Raw genomic sequence first — 13,416 nt, 5'->3', positions numbered from 1 at the left:
TTCTCCTGCCTCAGCCTCCCAACTAGCTGGGACTACAGGCACGCGCCACCACACTCAGCTAATTTTTGTATTTTTAGCAGAGACGGGGTTTCACCATGTTGGTCAGGATGGTCTCAAACTCCTGACCTTGTGATCCACCTGCCTCGGCCTCCCAAAGTGCTGAGATTATAGGCATGAACCACTAAGCCCGCCCTGATCCACAGATTCTTATATGTAATCTGGCCCCTCTCCACCTTCGCAGCACTTAACACTACTGAAATTACTTTGTCCACTTGTTTGTTTACTCACTTACTATCTGACTTCCCTCCTGTTTAGAATGTCATCTCTAACGAGGACAGAAACCGTGTCTGTCTTCACCACTAAAGCCCCAGTACTTAGAATGGTGCCTGGCACACAGTAAATGCTCACTACTGAATGAATGAATCTCCATCCCATAGAGTTGATTTGTATTTACAAGGGAGGACCACGAACTCCACCAGCAAACCGTGAATGACACAATGGCATTTAACAGCCGGCACCTTTATTTATGATCCAAAGACCTACTTTAAATCTGAGGAAGCTGCTGGTATCTCTGGACACTTTAACGGCACAAGAGATCAGTTATCACTTGGGGACACACGCCAGGAACTGGAGCCCAGTGGTTGCAGCAGGGAGCTAAGAGCCACGGCTCCTGAGAACAGAACCTCAAGACAAACCCTGACTTGCCTCCAGGTCCCTTACCCACACACCCTGTGCCTCAATTTACCCAGCAGTTGGCCGGACATGTTTCTCTCAGTTCTGTGAGTGACAGGAGACAAAATAATTCACAGCTGGAGCATACTGAGATCCTCAGATAGGAGGTGCTGCAAGCCACACGTCTCATTATTCATAAAACTCTTGATTTGCTGCCAACACGGCCCCCGCCCTCCCAGGGGCTAACCTGACAACAGGTACTGCTCAGACAAGTTCAGCTCACAAGGCAGAGAGAGGGATGGAGGGCCTAGCAGAGGCTGGGTGTCCAGACCTGAGTGTCTCAGTTACCAGGTTCCAAAAAAAGGAAGGTGGTTGGGGTGGGGTGATGAAAAGGAGGTGAGAGGTGCAGTTTGGGGCTCCAGGTGGTTAATTTTGCAGGTTCGTGCATACACGCCCGCCATCCAAGTGAGACATGGGCCCTCACCAGGTACCTTCCAGGAAGGCTCACCGGGGAGGGGTGGAATCGGGAGACGACAGTTCAATCAAACTACAAAGGGAGGAAGGGCGGCCCAGCGTTTGGTTTGGGGAAATATGGAGAGTGAGAGCCTGGGAGTGGGCGTAGGTGAGGGAAGAGTCAAGGGCCCAGAAGTCGGGAGGGCGGACTGGCGATGACAGCCATCCGGACGCGGTGAGGTGAGCAACAGGGTGGGCGGCGCGGACACCTGTGGAGGCGACCCCCGGGCGAAGGTGAGGGAGGCGGGAGGTGGTCTGCGGCGAGAGGCGGCCAGGCCCAGGCCAGGACGCCGCGCCGCCGGGGCGGGCAGCGGTCCGAGCGGGGTCGGGGGCGCTCTCCACGGCCCCTCCCCGGCAGACAAAGGACTGGCCGCTCCCCCAAGCCCCGGCGCGGCGCGGGCCCGGGCGCTGCAGGCGCGGCCCGGCCTCGGCGCTTACCTGGGCCGCCCGACCCGGCCGGGCCGGCGGGGGCAGCGGGTCCCGGGCGCAGCGCGCGGCGGCCTGTTCCGGGGCGTGCTCAGCCCGAGCGGCCGCGGCGGCGGCGTCAGTAGCAGCAGCGGGAGCGGCCGCCTCAGCCTCCGCCTCCCGCTCCGAGAGTCACCGCGGTGGGGAGGGAAGGAGGCGCCAGGCCGCCGAGGGAGGGACCGGCGGAGAGGGCGGCATCTGGCTCCGCGCGGGCTGCTGAAGCGCGGCGGCGGCAACGCCCCGGAGGGAGGCGGGCGCCGGGAGCCGGGCGCCGGGGCGGGGCCTGAGGGCGGGGCGGGGTCCGGGGCCGTGAATTGGTTAACTCAGTCTGTGGGCGGGGCTGCAAGCCGCGGGGCGGGGTCTTGCGGCAAACGTGGACGCTCTTTGGGCTCTTCTGAAAGGGGGCGTGAGCAGCGGCATGGGGGCGGGGCTATGAGGTGTGCGGATGGCACAGGGCGCGGGTAGTGAGTGGCCGAGTCTTCGTTGAGAGCAAAGGGGAGGAGCGGGCCGGGGGTGGGCAGGGAAGGCGGGGTGCGCGCGAGGAGGAGGCGGCGGCCTGGAGGAGGAACCGGGTAAGGATAGAGCTGGCGCTGCGGTAAAGCCACTCTGCGTGTCCCTATCTGCTCCAGGAGCACAGTGTTCCGGAAAAATAATGCCCTCTCCCACACACCGGTCTGTGTTTAAAAACGCGAGCAACCAGAATGGGCAGAATCCTTGGTGAGGCCAGTTTACCCAGAACTCCAGAAAATTCTGAAACGGACGAGGTTGCAGAACATTTAGAGGCGTGGTCTTCCTGCGTCGTTGAGCTGGGAACGTTGCTACCTCTGAGTTTGGGGCCTAACCTGGGATTAACCGAGCCCAGAGAGCCCAGGGATGGGCCTCCGTAGGTCCATTAAACTCAGAAGGTCGTGTGTACTGGTAGTGAGTGCATTTTTCGGGGGAAGGGTGCCCCTGATTAAAATGTTTCTGCAGAAAGTCTGGCTGTATTTGGAAAGGGTACAGGGAGAAGCAGCCCATTTTAGGTAAAATGCAAATTGCTTTTAACATCCGCCTTCCTTTTAGAGGGACCTATATCTTTAAGTGTGGTCTCATTTTCAGCAGTTTAAATTACCAGTACACAGTGTGACACTAACCCCAGTTCAGAAACTCTCCTATCCCACTCTTTCCACAGCCTTTCTTTCTTTCTTTTTTTTTTTTTGAGATGGAGTCTTGCTCTGTCGCCCAGGCTGGAGTGCAGTGGCCAGATCTCAGCTCACTGCAAGCTCCGCCTCCCGGGTTTACGCCATTCTCCTGCCTCAGCCTCCCAAGTAGCTGAGACTACAGGCGCCCGCCACCTCGCCCGGCCAGTTTTTTTGTATTTTTTAGTAGAGACGGGGTTTCACCGTGTTAGCCAGGATGGTCTTGATCTCCTGACCTCGTGATCCGCCCGTCTCGGCCTCCCAAAATGCTGGGATTACAGGCTTGAGCCACCGCGCCCGGCCTACAGACTTTCTTTTTGCACCTTTTCTGTGCCATCCTCTTCCACTTCGCTACATTTCTTCCCCTTCCCTATGCAAAAAGAATACGAAGTCCCTTTTTGTTTGTTTATTATATCCACATTACACTTTACTCATTTGGGGGTTTTTTTTGTTTGTTTTTGAGACGGAGTCTCGCTGTGTCGCCCAGGCTTGAGTGCAGTGGCGCGATCTCGGCTCACCGCAACCTCCCCCGGTTTCAAGCGATTCTCCTGCCTCAGTCTCCTGAATAACTGGGAGTACAGGCATGCGCCACCACTCCCGGCTAATTTTTGTATTTTTAGTAGAGAATGGGGTTTCTCCATGTTGGCCAGGCTGGTCTCCAACTCCCGACCTCCAGTGATCTGCCCGCCTCGGCCTCCCAAAGTGCTAGGATTACAGACTCAGCCTCCTGAAGTGCTGGGATTGCAGGCGTGAGCCACCGCGCCCGGCCTGCTTACACTTTTTCATACTTACTAGGTCCCCCGCCGGGCGTGGTGGCGGGCGCCTGTAATTCTAGGTACTCAGCAGACTGAAGCAGGAGAATCGCTTGAACCCGGGAGGCGGCGGTTGCGGTGAGCTGAGATCGCGCCATTGCACTCCAGACTGGGTAACAAGAGCGAAACTGTGTCTCAAAAAAAAAAAAAAAAAAATAGGTCCCCAAGTGGGTTTCTCCTCCAAGGTCCCCACCTTCAGTAACTGGCACCACTCTACCCGGTGCTTACACCAGACACTTAAAGTGTACCGTTGACACCACTCTTTCCTTTATTCTTCATTTCCAGTCCATGTCGTTTCCAACTCTAAATGGTATCCTTAATCTCTCCACCTCCTACCATCTCTACCCCTCTTTCCCAGTTTAACTTGCCACCAGCTGTCACCTTGACTCCCGCAATAACCCTTCAAGCAGTCTCTCCTTTAGGCTCTCCTTACACCCCCCTCCACTGCCCACACAGCGACTAGAGGAAACTTCTTAAAATCTTGTCAGACTTGCGCTATTCAACGACTTTTCTTCATTTTCACGAGGAAGTTCGAAGTCCTTAGCGCGGCAACAAGGCCTTGCAGGATCTGGCTACAGCCTGATCTTGAACCACTTTTGCCAACTGGGCTCTAGCCACACATGAGCCTTCTCCCTGTTCTTTGATCACAGGGAGCTCTTTTGTGCTTCAGGTCTTCTGATTGTGCTGTTGCCTTGGTCTCAATGGCTCTTTTCCAATTTCTCCCCCACTTCACCTGCCTGAATATTTGGTCTCCTTCCAGGAGACCTCTTAACCTATGCTAGCTTAGCTAACCTATGCTTAAATTTTAGTCCCACAGCATAGCTATAAACTCCAGGAGGGCAAGGACCATGCCACCAAGAACAATACCTGTATCCAGAAATTAATATTTCTGCAGGAACAAAATGAATGTGTAAATACTGCATCTAGGACTTTCCCCTCCATCAGCCAGCCCCTCCTACTCCCCTACACCCCCCAGAGCTATCAGTCTTCTCTCCCTTACTCTTCTCTCACTGCATTTATGGTTCGATATTTTCTCCTTTCAGCTCTGGAGAGGGCCTCCATGTGGTCCCAGAACATATATGAGTTACCTTTTTTTAAAATTTTTTTTAAGATGGGGTCTCACTCTGTTGCCCAGGCTGGAGCGCAGTGGTGCAATCTTAGCTCACTGCAACCTCCACCCCCTGGATTCAAGTGATTCTCTTGCCTCATCCTCCTGAGTAGCTGGAATTACAGGCACCCGCCACCATGCCCAGCTAATTTTTTTGTATTTTTAGTAGAGACGGGGTTTCACCATGTTGGCCAGGCTGGTCTTGAACTCCTGACCTCAAGTGATCTGTCAGCCTCAGCCTCCCAAAGTGCTGGGACTACAGCTGTGAGCCCGCATGCCAGCCTATTATGTATCTTTAAATAGTTGCTTTCTGGAGCAAAAAAGAAAAAACGCTATTTTTTTCTCTTTTTTTTTTTTTTTTTTTTTGAGATGGAGTCTCGTCCTCCAGGCTGGAGTGCAGTGATGTGATCTTGGCTCACTGCAGCCTCTGTGTTGGCTCACAACCCTCCTGTGTTCAAGCGATTCTCCTGCCTTAGCCTTCCTAGTAGCTGGGATTACAGGCGTGCGCCCCCATGCCCAGCTAATTTTTGTATTTTTAGTAGAGACAGGGTTTCACCATGTTGGCCAGGCTGGTGTCAGACTCCTGACCTCAAGTGATCCACCCGGCCTCAGCCTCCCAAAGTGCTGGGATTATAGGCATGAATCACCTCGCCCAGTCAAAAAACTGTTTTCTACAGCAAAGGATAACTGTAAAATTTTCAGGCGAAGTATGAAATAACAGTGCAACCATAGCAGGCTGCAGGGAAGGAGAACTATTTTTTATTTACTTAGAGATGGGATCTCCTTCTGTTACCCAGACTGGAGCGCAGTGGCGTGGTCCTAGCCCACTGTACCCTAAACTCGTGGATTCAAGCGATTCTCCTGCCTCAGTCTCCGGAGCAGCTAGGGCTACAGGCATGTGCCACCATCCCCAGCTAATTTTTTTTTTTTTTAAGACAGAGTTTGGCCGGGCGCGGTGGCTCAAGCCTGTAATCCCAGCACTTTGGGAGGCCGAGACGGGCGGATCACAAGGTCAGGAGATCGAGACCATCCTGGCGAACACAGTGAAACCCCGTCTCTACTAAAAATACAAAAAACTAGCCGGGCGAGGTGGCGGGCGCCTGTAGTCCCAGCTACTCGGGAGGCTGAGGCAGGAGAATGGCGTGAACCCAGGAGGCGGAGCTTGCAGTGAGCTGAGATCCGGCCACTGCACTCCAGCCTGAGCGACAGAGCGAGACTCCGTGTCAAAAAAAAAAAAAAAAAAAAAAAAAGACAGAGTTTTGCTCTGCCACCCAGGCTAGAGTGCAGTGGCATGATCTCGGCTCACTGCAACCTCCGCATCCTAGGTTCAAGCGATTCTCCTGTCTCAGCCTCCTGAGTAGCTGGGATTACAGGCACCCACCACCATGCCTGGCTAATTTTTGTATTTTAGTAGAGACGGGGTTTCACTATGTTCGCCAGGCTGGTCTCAAACTTTTGACCTCAGGTGATCCACCCGCCTCGGCCTCCCAAAGTGCTGGGATTACAGGTATGAGCCACGGCACCCGATTTTTTTTTTTTTTTTTTTTTTTTTTTAGAGATGGGGTTCGCCATGTTGCCCAGGCAGTCCTTTTAACTCCTGGTCTCAATCAATCCTCCCGCCTCGGCCTCTCAAAGCACTAGGTATAGGCAGAAGAGCTATTTTAAAGCAGTTGGGGGGCCGGGCGCAGTGGCTCAAGCCTGTAATCCCAGCACTTTGGGAGGCCAAGACGGGCGGATCACGAGGTCAGGAGATCGAGACCATCCTGGCTAATACGGTGAAACCCCGTCTCTACTAAAAAATACAAAAAACTAGCCGGGCGAGGTGGCGGGCGCCTGTAGTCCCAGCTACTCGGGAGGCTGAGGCAGGAGAATGGCGTGAACCCGGGGGGCGGAGCTTGCAGTGAGCTGAGATCCAGCCACTGCACTCCAGCCTGGGCGACACAGCGAGACTCCGTCTCAAAAAAAAAAAAAAGCAGTTAGGGGTTTATGGCAACAACTTAAATTTTACTGTATAAGAAAGTCTTCTGCTTATAAGTTGAGCAAATACAAGGTCAGAATGGGTAAATTAATAACTTCCAGTATTTAGAAAGTGAAAAAATGATCTTTTGCTCTGGCCTCTCTGCCATCCTGTTTGCATTTGGTATAGCTCTAACTTCTCTGAGGACATACAATTAAAAGGAGGCTAAGTGCACAGCAGACAAAGAGTGTCACAGTCATGTGTCACCCTCTTGTGTTGTGCCTTGGCAAATACTTGTCATCTAATTTTACTTTGGAGATGATAAGGAATTATTAAACACAATGATGAAAGCATTTTGTAGATCGGTGAATATACAGATTTTGTGTCATGAGTGGGGTATGTGCAGCTATGAACATCTGGCTCTCTGCCAGCATGCCCCCCGAGTGTTAGTCTCTGTAGCATCTGATGAGTAGATCTCCCCACATCACAGAACCCAGCTTTTATGTGTTTGGGAACAGTATAAAGAAATAATTATTCATTTCTTTGGCTGAGTGTTTTGATCAACCAACATGTCTTCTAAGTGTATTTTGTCTGTGAAGCCTGAAACATTCTAATCACCTAGTAAAGACAAAGCAACATGAGACCTTAATTTGGATCCATATACTCAGCTGATTAGCCTTTAAGCATAGCAGTCTGTTTATCACCTTTTTTCCTGCTGGTTATTGTCTAATTAAGGACCCAAAAAAATGACCATCCCTAAAAGCAAATAGCCTGTACCCTCTGGGAATAATTAAATAGTTGCCTTCCCCCACTCTCCCCGGCATGTAAATGGCATTTCATAGCTGTAGATGTTGCAATGTTATCAGTGTATTCAGGTGAGACTGAAAAGACCACTCGTGACAAGCAATTCTTTCCTCACCTTATTGAATATAGATTGCCTAGTAGTTTGTTGTTGTAAACAAGCAGTACAGTCTGTTATTATTAAACATACATAACTTTGCTCCTGACCTTCACCATTGTAAGACAGTAGCAATTTTTTGTTTTTTTTTTTTGAGAAGGAGTCTAGCTCTGTTGACCAGGCTGGAGTGCAGAGGCACGGTCTTGCCTCACTGTAACCTCAGCCTCCTGGGTTCAAGCAATTCTCCTGCTTCAGTCTTTTCAGTAGGTGGAACTACAGGCGTGTGTCACCACACCTGGCTAACTTTTTGTATTTTAGTAGAGATGGGGTTTCGCCATGTTGCCCAGGCTGGTCTCGAACTCCTGAGCTCAGGCAATCCACCCGACTCAGCCTCCCAAAGTGCTGGGATTACAGGTGTGAGCCACGGTGCCTGGCCAACAGTAGCAATTTTTAAACTTGCCCCAGTTCGAGACCAGCCTGGCCAACATGGCAAAACCCTGTCTCTACTAAAAATACAGAAATTAGCCAGGTATGGTGGTGCACGCCTATAATCCCAGTTATTTGGGAGGCTGAGGCAGGAGAACCGCTTGAAGCTGGGAGGCAGTGTTTGCATGAGCCAAGATCACGCCACTGCACTCCAGCCTGGGCAACAGACTGAGACTCCATCTCAAAAAGATAAAGATAAAAATAATAAAACTATTTTTGAGACTCCATCTCAAAAAAAAAATTAAAACAATAAAAAAATAAACACACCGGCCGGGCACTGTGGCTCATGCCTGTAATCCTAGCACTTTGGGAGGCCAAGGCAGGTGGATCACAAGATCAGGAGTTCGAGACCAGCCTGACTAACATGGTGAAACCCCGTTTCTACTAAAAATACAAAAATTAGCCAGGCATGGTGGCATGCATCTGTAGTCCCAGCTACTCGGGAGGCTGAGGCAGGAGAATCACTTGAACCTGGGAGGCAGAGGTTGCGGTGAGTTGAGATTGCACCATTGCACTCCAGCCTGGGCAACAAGAGCAAGATCCCCCTCTCTAAATAAATAAATAAATAAATAAATAAATAAATAAATAAACTGACCCTAGACTATAAACTCTCCTGTTTATATATCTCATTCATATGTTCATCTAGGTTTTGTTGGTTTTTTTTTTTCTGAAATCCTTTGCTATTTGTAACACTGAGGTCTAGCTTGCTGCAGTGTGACAGACACTTAGATTTTGCATCCAGTCCAGCAGAGACTGCTCTATCTAAATGAACTTTGTGGCTCACTTCCACCTCACTTTCTTCATTACTGTTCTTTTAGGAAATTACTTCCCGTCCGTCAGCAGTATCTGCCCCAGCTGGTGAATCAGAGGGGACTCTTTTTTATAGATAATAAACATTAAAGATTGAGGGCAGCAGATCCATCCCCTGGTGTCAGCTAATGAAGAGCCTCACATGAAAGCTTATGCAGAGGGGACAGGCATAGCGTTAATATCCTGGGCTCCAGGCCGGGCGCGGTGGCTCAAGCCTGTAATCCCAGCACTTTGGGAGGCCGAGACGGGCGGATCACGAGGTCAGGAGATCGAGACCATCCTGGCTAACACGGTGAAACCCCGTCTCTACTAAAAATACAAAAAAACTAGCCGGGCGAGGTGGCGGGCGCCTGTAGTCCCAGCTACTTGGGAGGCTGAGGCAGGAGAATGGCGTGAACCCGGGAGGCGGAGCTTGCAGTGAGCTGAGATCTGGCCACTGCACTCCAGTCCGGGCCACAGAGCGAGACTCCGCCTCAAAAAAAAAAAAAAAAAAAAATATCCTGGGCTCCAAGATTACACACTCTTCTCTCACGTGCTGCTGAGCAGATAGTAATGATTATTAATTATTTAAGCAAAGAACATGACAGCCAACACAGATGGCAAAAAGAAAGAAAGAAAGAGAGAGAAAGGGAGGGAAGAAAATAAAGCTGCACCCTAGGATCTTCTGTTGAAATCATTTTAATTAGTACAAGCTATGGAGCCAAGGGAAATAGACCAAGATACTTAATAGCAAAAGAATTTTTTTTTTTTTTTTTTTTTGAGACGGAGTCTCACTCTTGTCGCCCAGGCTGGAGTGCAGTGGCGTGATCTTGACTTACCGTAAGCTTTGCCTCCTGGGTTCACGCCATTCTCCTGCCTCAGCCTCCCGAGAAGCTGGGACTACAGGCGCCCCCGCCACCATGCCCGGCTAGTTTTTTGTACTTTTTAGTAGAGACGGGGTTTCACCATATTGGCCAGGCTGGTCTTGAACTCCTGACCTCAAGTGATCTGCCCGCCTCAGCCTCCCAAAGTGCTAGGATTTACAGATGTGAGCCACTATGCCTAGCCAACACAGTATTTTAAAAGTTACAACCCCAAAAAGGCATAGGGTTTTTTTTGTTTTTTGAGACAGGGTCTCACTCTGTAACCCAAGCTGGAGTGCAGTGGCATGATCAGGGCTCACTGCAGCCTCCACCTCCTGGCCTCAAGTGATCCTCCCACCTCAGCCTCCCAAAGTGCTGGGATTACAGGTATGAACCACCACACCCAGCCAAAAGGCATAGTTTTGATCTGACTTTCAAATTCTAGCACGATGGTCCATTGGTCATTCTATCACAGTCCAACTTTTCCACATTGTCAACCTCCCTGCAGCTAATGACAGTTCCTTTTATTATCATAGTTTTAATTTTGAATTCAGTAACATTTGGACATCTGACTCTCATTATTACTATAACTCACCTGGCTCTGTGACTAACAAAAGACTGTGTTTCCTTTGTGAGTATCTTTCTGACCTTGTTCCAATATTCATACTACCTTACACTAAGCTCTTAATATTCCTTTCAATTGCACTGATTCATACTTTCTCCTGACTTTTGATCAAACATAGCCAGTCTCTTCAGTCAATCACTCATTCAAGGAATATTTATTGAGTTCTTTCCAGGTGCATGGCAGTGTACTAGGCAGGGGATAAAGCAGCAAACCAGACATACATTGTCCTTGCCCTCATAGTGAGTAAGAGACATCAATGAATTACATGATTGAATAATTCATTGCAACTGTAATTAAATGCTGAAAGCTGACATACAAGGAGCTGTGGGACCATACAACTGAGAATCTAACCTTGTAGTAACAGTCAAGGAGAGCTTCCTCGGGAAAGTAACATTTAAGCTTGCACTCCAGGTATAAGTTGGAGTTAACTAATCAAAGAATGGGGAGAAGAGCAAAGCCAACAGTGGGATCTGCCCATACAAAAAAGGTCGTGAGGAGGCAAGAGAACATAATGAGATCAAATGACTGAGAGAAGGCTGGGGGCTGGAGTGCAGTGATGGAGAGAGAGGCCAGACCCAAATCATACAGGCCTTTATAGGTCATGCTAAGCATTTGGTTTTTATTCCAAGAGTAATGAGAATGATTGCAGGGTTTAAACAAGAATATGACGTCATCAGAATTGTATTTAAATAGCTGACTATGGCTATAGCATGGAAGATGGGCTAAAATTGAACAAGAGGTGTATATTAGTTAGCTATTGCTGCAATAATGCTGTATAACAAACCACCTCAAAATATAGTGGGGTTTTTTTGCTCAGGGGTCTACAAATTGCCTGGCTTCAGGCTGTGAGTTGCCTATGACTCTGCTGAGTCGGGACGGGATCAGCAAGGTTTAGCTGCAGACTGGGATTAAATCTGCCTCAAGTTTCCTCCTCCTTGGATTAGAGGCTAGCCAGGGCATATTCCTCTTGTGATGAATGATAGAAGAACAAGAGCAGCAAGCCCAATTGTGGAAGCACTTTGGAAGGTCATTGGTTGGCCATCTCATCTTATGGCCTAGCCCCAAACAGTAGAGCAAGGAAGTACGTTTTACTCCAACAGAGAGAGGTATGAATAAAAGTTTTCTGATTCATACTCCAATGTATCAAAGCAGCTATGAGTGAGGCATTTTCCTTTTTTTTTTTTTTTGTTGGAGACAGAGTTCCTCTGTTGCCCAGGCTAGAGTGCAGTGGCACAATCTTGACTCACTGCAACCTCCGCCTCTCAGGTTTAAGTGATTCTCCTGCCTCAGCCTCCTAAGTAGCTGGGATTATAGGCACCTACTACTATGTCCGGCTAATTTTTTTTTTTTTTTTTTTTTTTTGAGATGGAGTCTTGCTCTGTCACCCAGACTGGAGTGCAGTGGCGCAATCTCAGCTCACTGCAACCTCTGTCCTTCCAGGTTTAAGCAATTCTCTGCCTCAGCCTCCAAAGTAGCTGGGATTACAGGCACGTGCCACCAAACCTGGCTAATTTTTTAATATTTTTAGTAGAGACGGGGTTTCACCATCTTGGCCAGGCTGGTCTTGAACTCCTGACCTCGTGTTCTACCCGCCTCGGCCTCCCAAAGTGCTGGGATTACAGGCATGAGCCACCATGCCCGGCCTTTTTTCGTTTTGTGTTTTTTGAGACAAGGCCTTGCTGTGTTGCCCAGGCTGGTCTGGAACTCCTGGACTCAAGCAATCCTTCTGCCTCAGCCTCTCAAGTAGCTGGGATTACAGGGCCAAACCACTGTGTTGGGTGTGGGATTTTCCATTCTAATGGAAACCAAGTAAATGGTAGTCTACTGCCTTATTCATCCTAAGCCACTTTGCTTTAGCCCCTAAAAAACCTGCTTTAATTTACTCGAGGCCTTTAACATATGTGGTATAAAATTGGTATATTATCAGCTTAGAGCATTTAAGGAACAGTTTAGTATCCATGAGCCCAATTTTCTCATTGAGTCTCCGGAGGCAGTATGCATATGATGTCTCGGTGACCAGAAGCACTTGCTGTAATAATAAATGTCACAAGGAGTTTCAGAAACAAATTGTTCCCTTTCTTGCCGTCACTTCTGTGTAAACACAAGATGAGGTTATTTCTGTCAGGGTTGGCTCTACCTGCCCCAAAATACTCATTCTTCTCTCTTTTTTTTTGAAACCAGGTCTCACTCTGTCACCCAGGCTACAGCACTGTGGCGTGATCTCAGCGGTCTGCAACCTCCACCTCCCATGCTCAAGTGATCCTCCCACCTCAGCTTTGTGAGTAGCTGAGACTATAGGCGTGTGCCACCACACCCAGCTAATTTCTGTATTTTTTTTGTAGAGATGGGGACTTGCCATGTTGCCCAGGCTGGTCTCAAACTTCTGAGCTCAAGTGATCCAGCCCCCTAGGCTTCCCAAAGTGTTGGGATTACAGGCATGAGCCACTGTGCCCGGCCAAGAATGCTCTCTTCAGCCAATTACTCTGAGGCTATCGATTGTTTGGTGGGTTCCGAATGAAAGAAGAGAAAGCCATAGCAGGTCTCAAGTTTATGATGGATGTGTCTGGCATAGTGCTTTGTACTCTCATTAATTATGGGTTTTTGGCCGGGCGCGGTGGCTCAAGCCTGTAATCCCAGCACTTTGGGAGGCCGAGACGGGCGGATCACGAGGTCAGGAGATCGAGACCATCCTGGCTAATACGGTGAAACCCCGTTTCTACTAAAAAATACAAAAAACTAGCCGGGCGACGAGGCAGACACCTGTAGTCCCAGCTACTCGGGAGGCTGAGACAGGAGAATGGCGTGAACCCGGGAGGTGGAGCTTGCAGTGAGCTGAGAGCCAGCCACTGCACTCCAGCCTGGGTGGCAGAGCAAGACTCCGTCTCAAAAAAAAAAAAAAAAAAAAAAATTGTGGGTTTTTGTTTGTTTGTTTGTTTTTTAGACAGAGTCTTGCTCTGTTGCCCAGGCTGGAGTGCAATGGCGTGATCTTGGCTCACTGCAACCTCCGCCTCCCTGGTTCAACCAATTCTCCTGCCTCAGCCTCCTAAGTA

At 49.5% G+C, this 13,416-nt stretch overlaps 1 protein-coding gene and 1 long non-coding RNA gene across 2 annotated transcripts in view; one reads left to right on the top strand and one right to left on the bottom strand.

Annotated features, from left to right (window-relative positions):
- CTNNBIP1 (catenin beta interacting protein 1) overlaps nt 1–1,880 on the bottom strand; it is a 66,352-nt gene extending 64,472 nt beyond the window's left edge. Inside the window, exon 1 of the mRNA XM_033228449.1 lies at nt 1,624–1,880. The gene's annotated coding sequence lies outside the window, so the exon portion shown is untranslated. The remainder of the gene's footprint in view (nt 1–1,623) is intronic.
- LOC117093347 lies at nt 204–12,600 on the top strand. Its single transcript, XR_004441108.1, has 3 exons — nt 204–1,023; nt 1,095–1,159; nt 12,548–12,600. It is a non-coding gene; the product is annotated as an uncharacterized LOC117093347 (long non-coding RNA).
- The last annotated feature ends 816 nt before the right edge of the window (nt 12,601–13,416 follow it).

This window comes from Trachypithecus francoisi, unplaced genomic scaffold, assembly GCF_009764315.1.
Source record: "Trachypithecus francoisi isolate TF-2019V2 unplaced genomic scaffold, Tfra_2.0 Lachesis_group12, whole genome shotgun sequence".
Lineage (NCBI taxonomy): Eukaryota > Metazoa > Chordata > Mammalia > Primates > Cercopithecidae > Trachypithecus > Trachypithecus francoisi.
The sequence above is the reverse complement of the archived record's forward strand: the minus strand, read 5'-3'. Positions and strand labels throughout refer to the sequence as shown.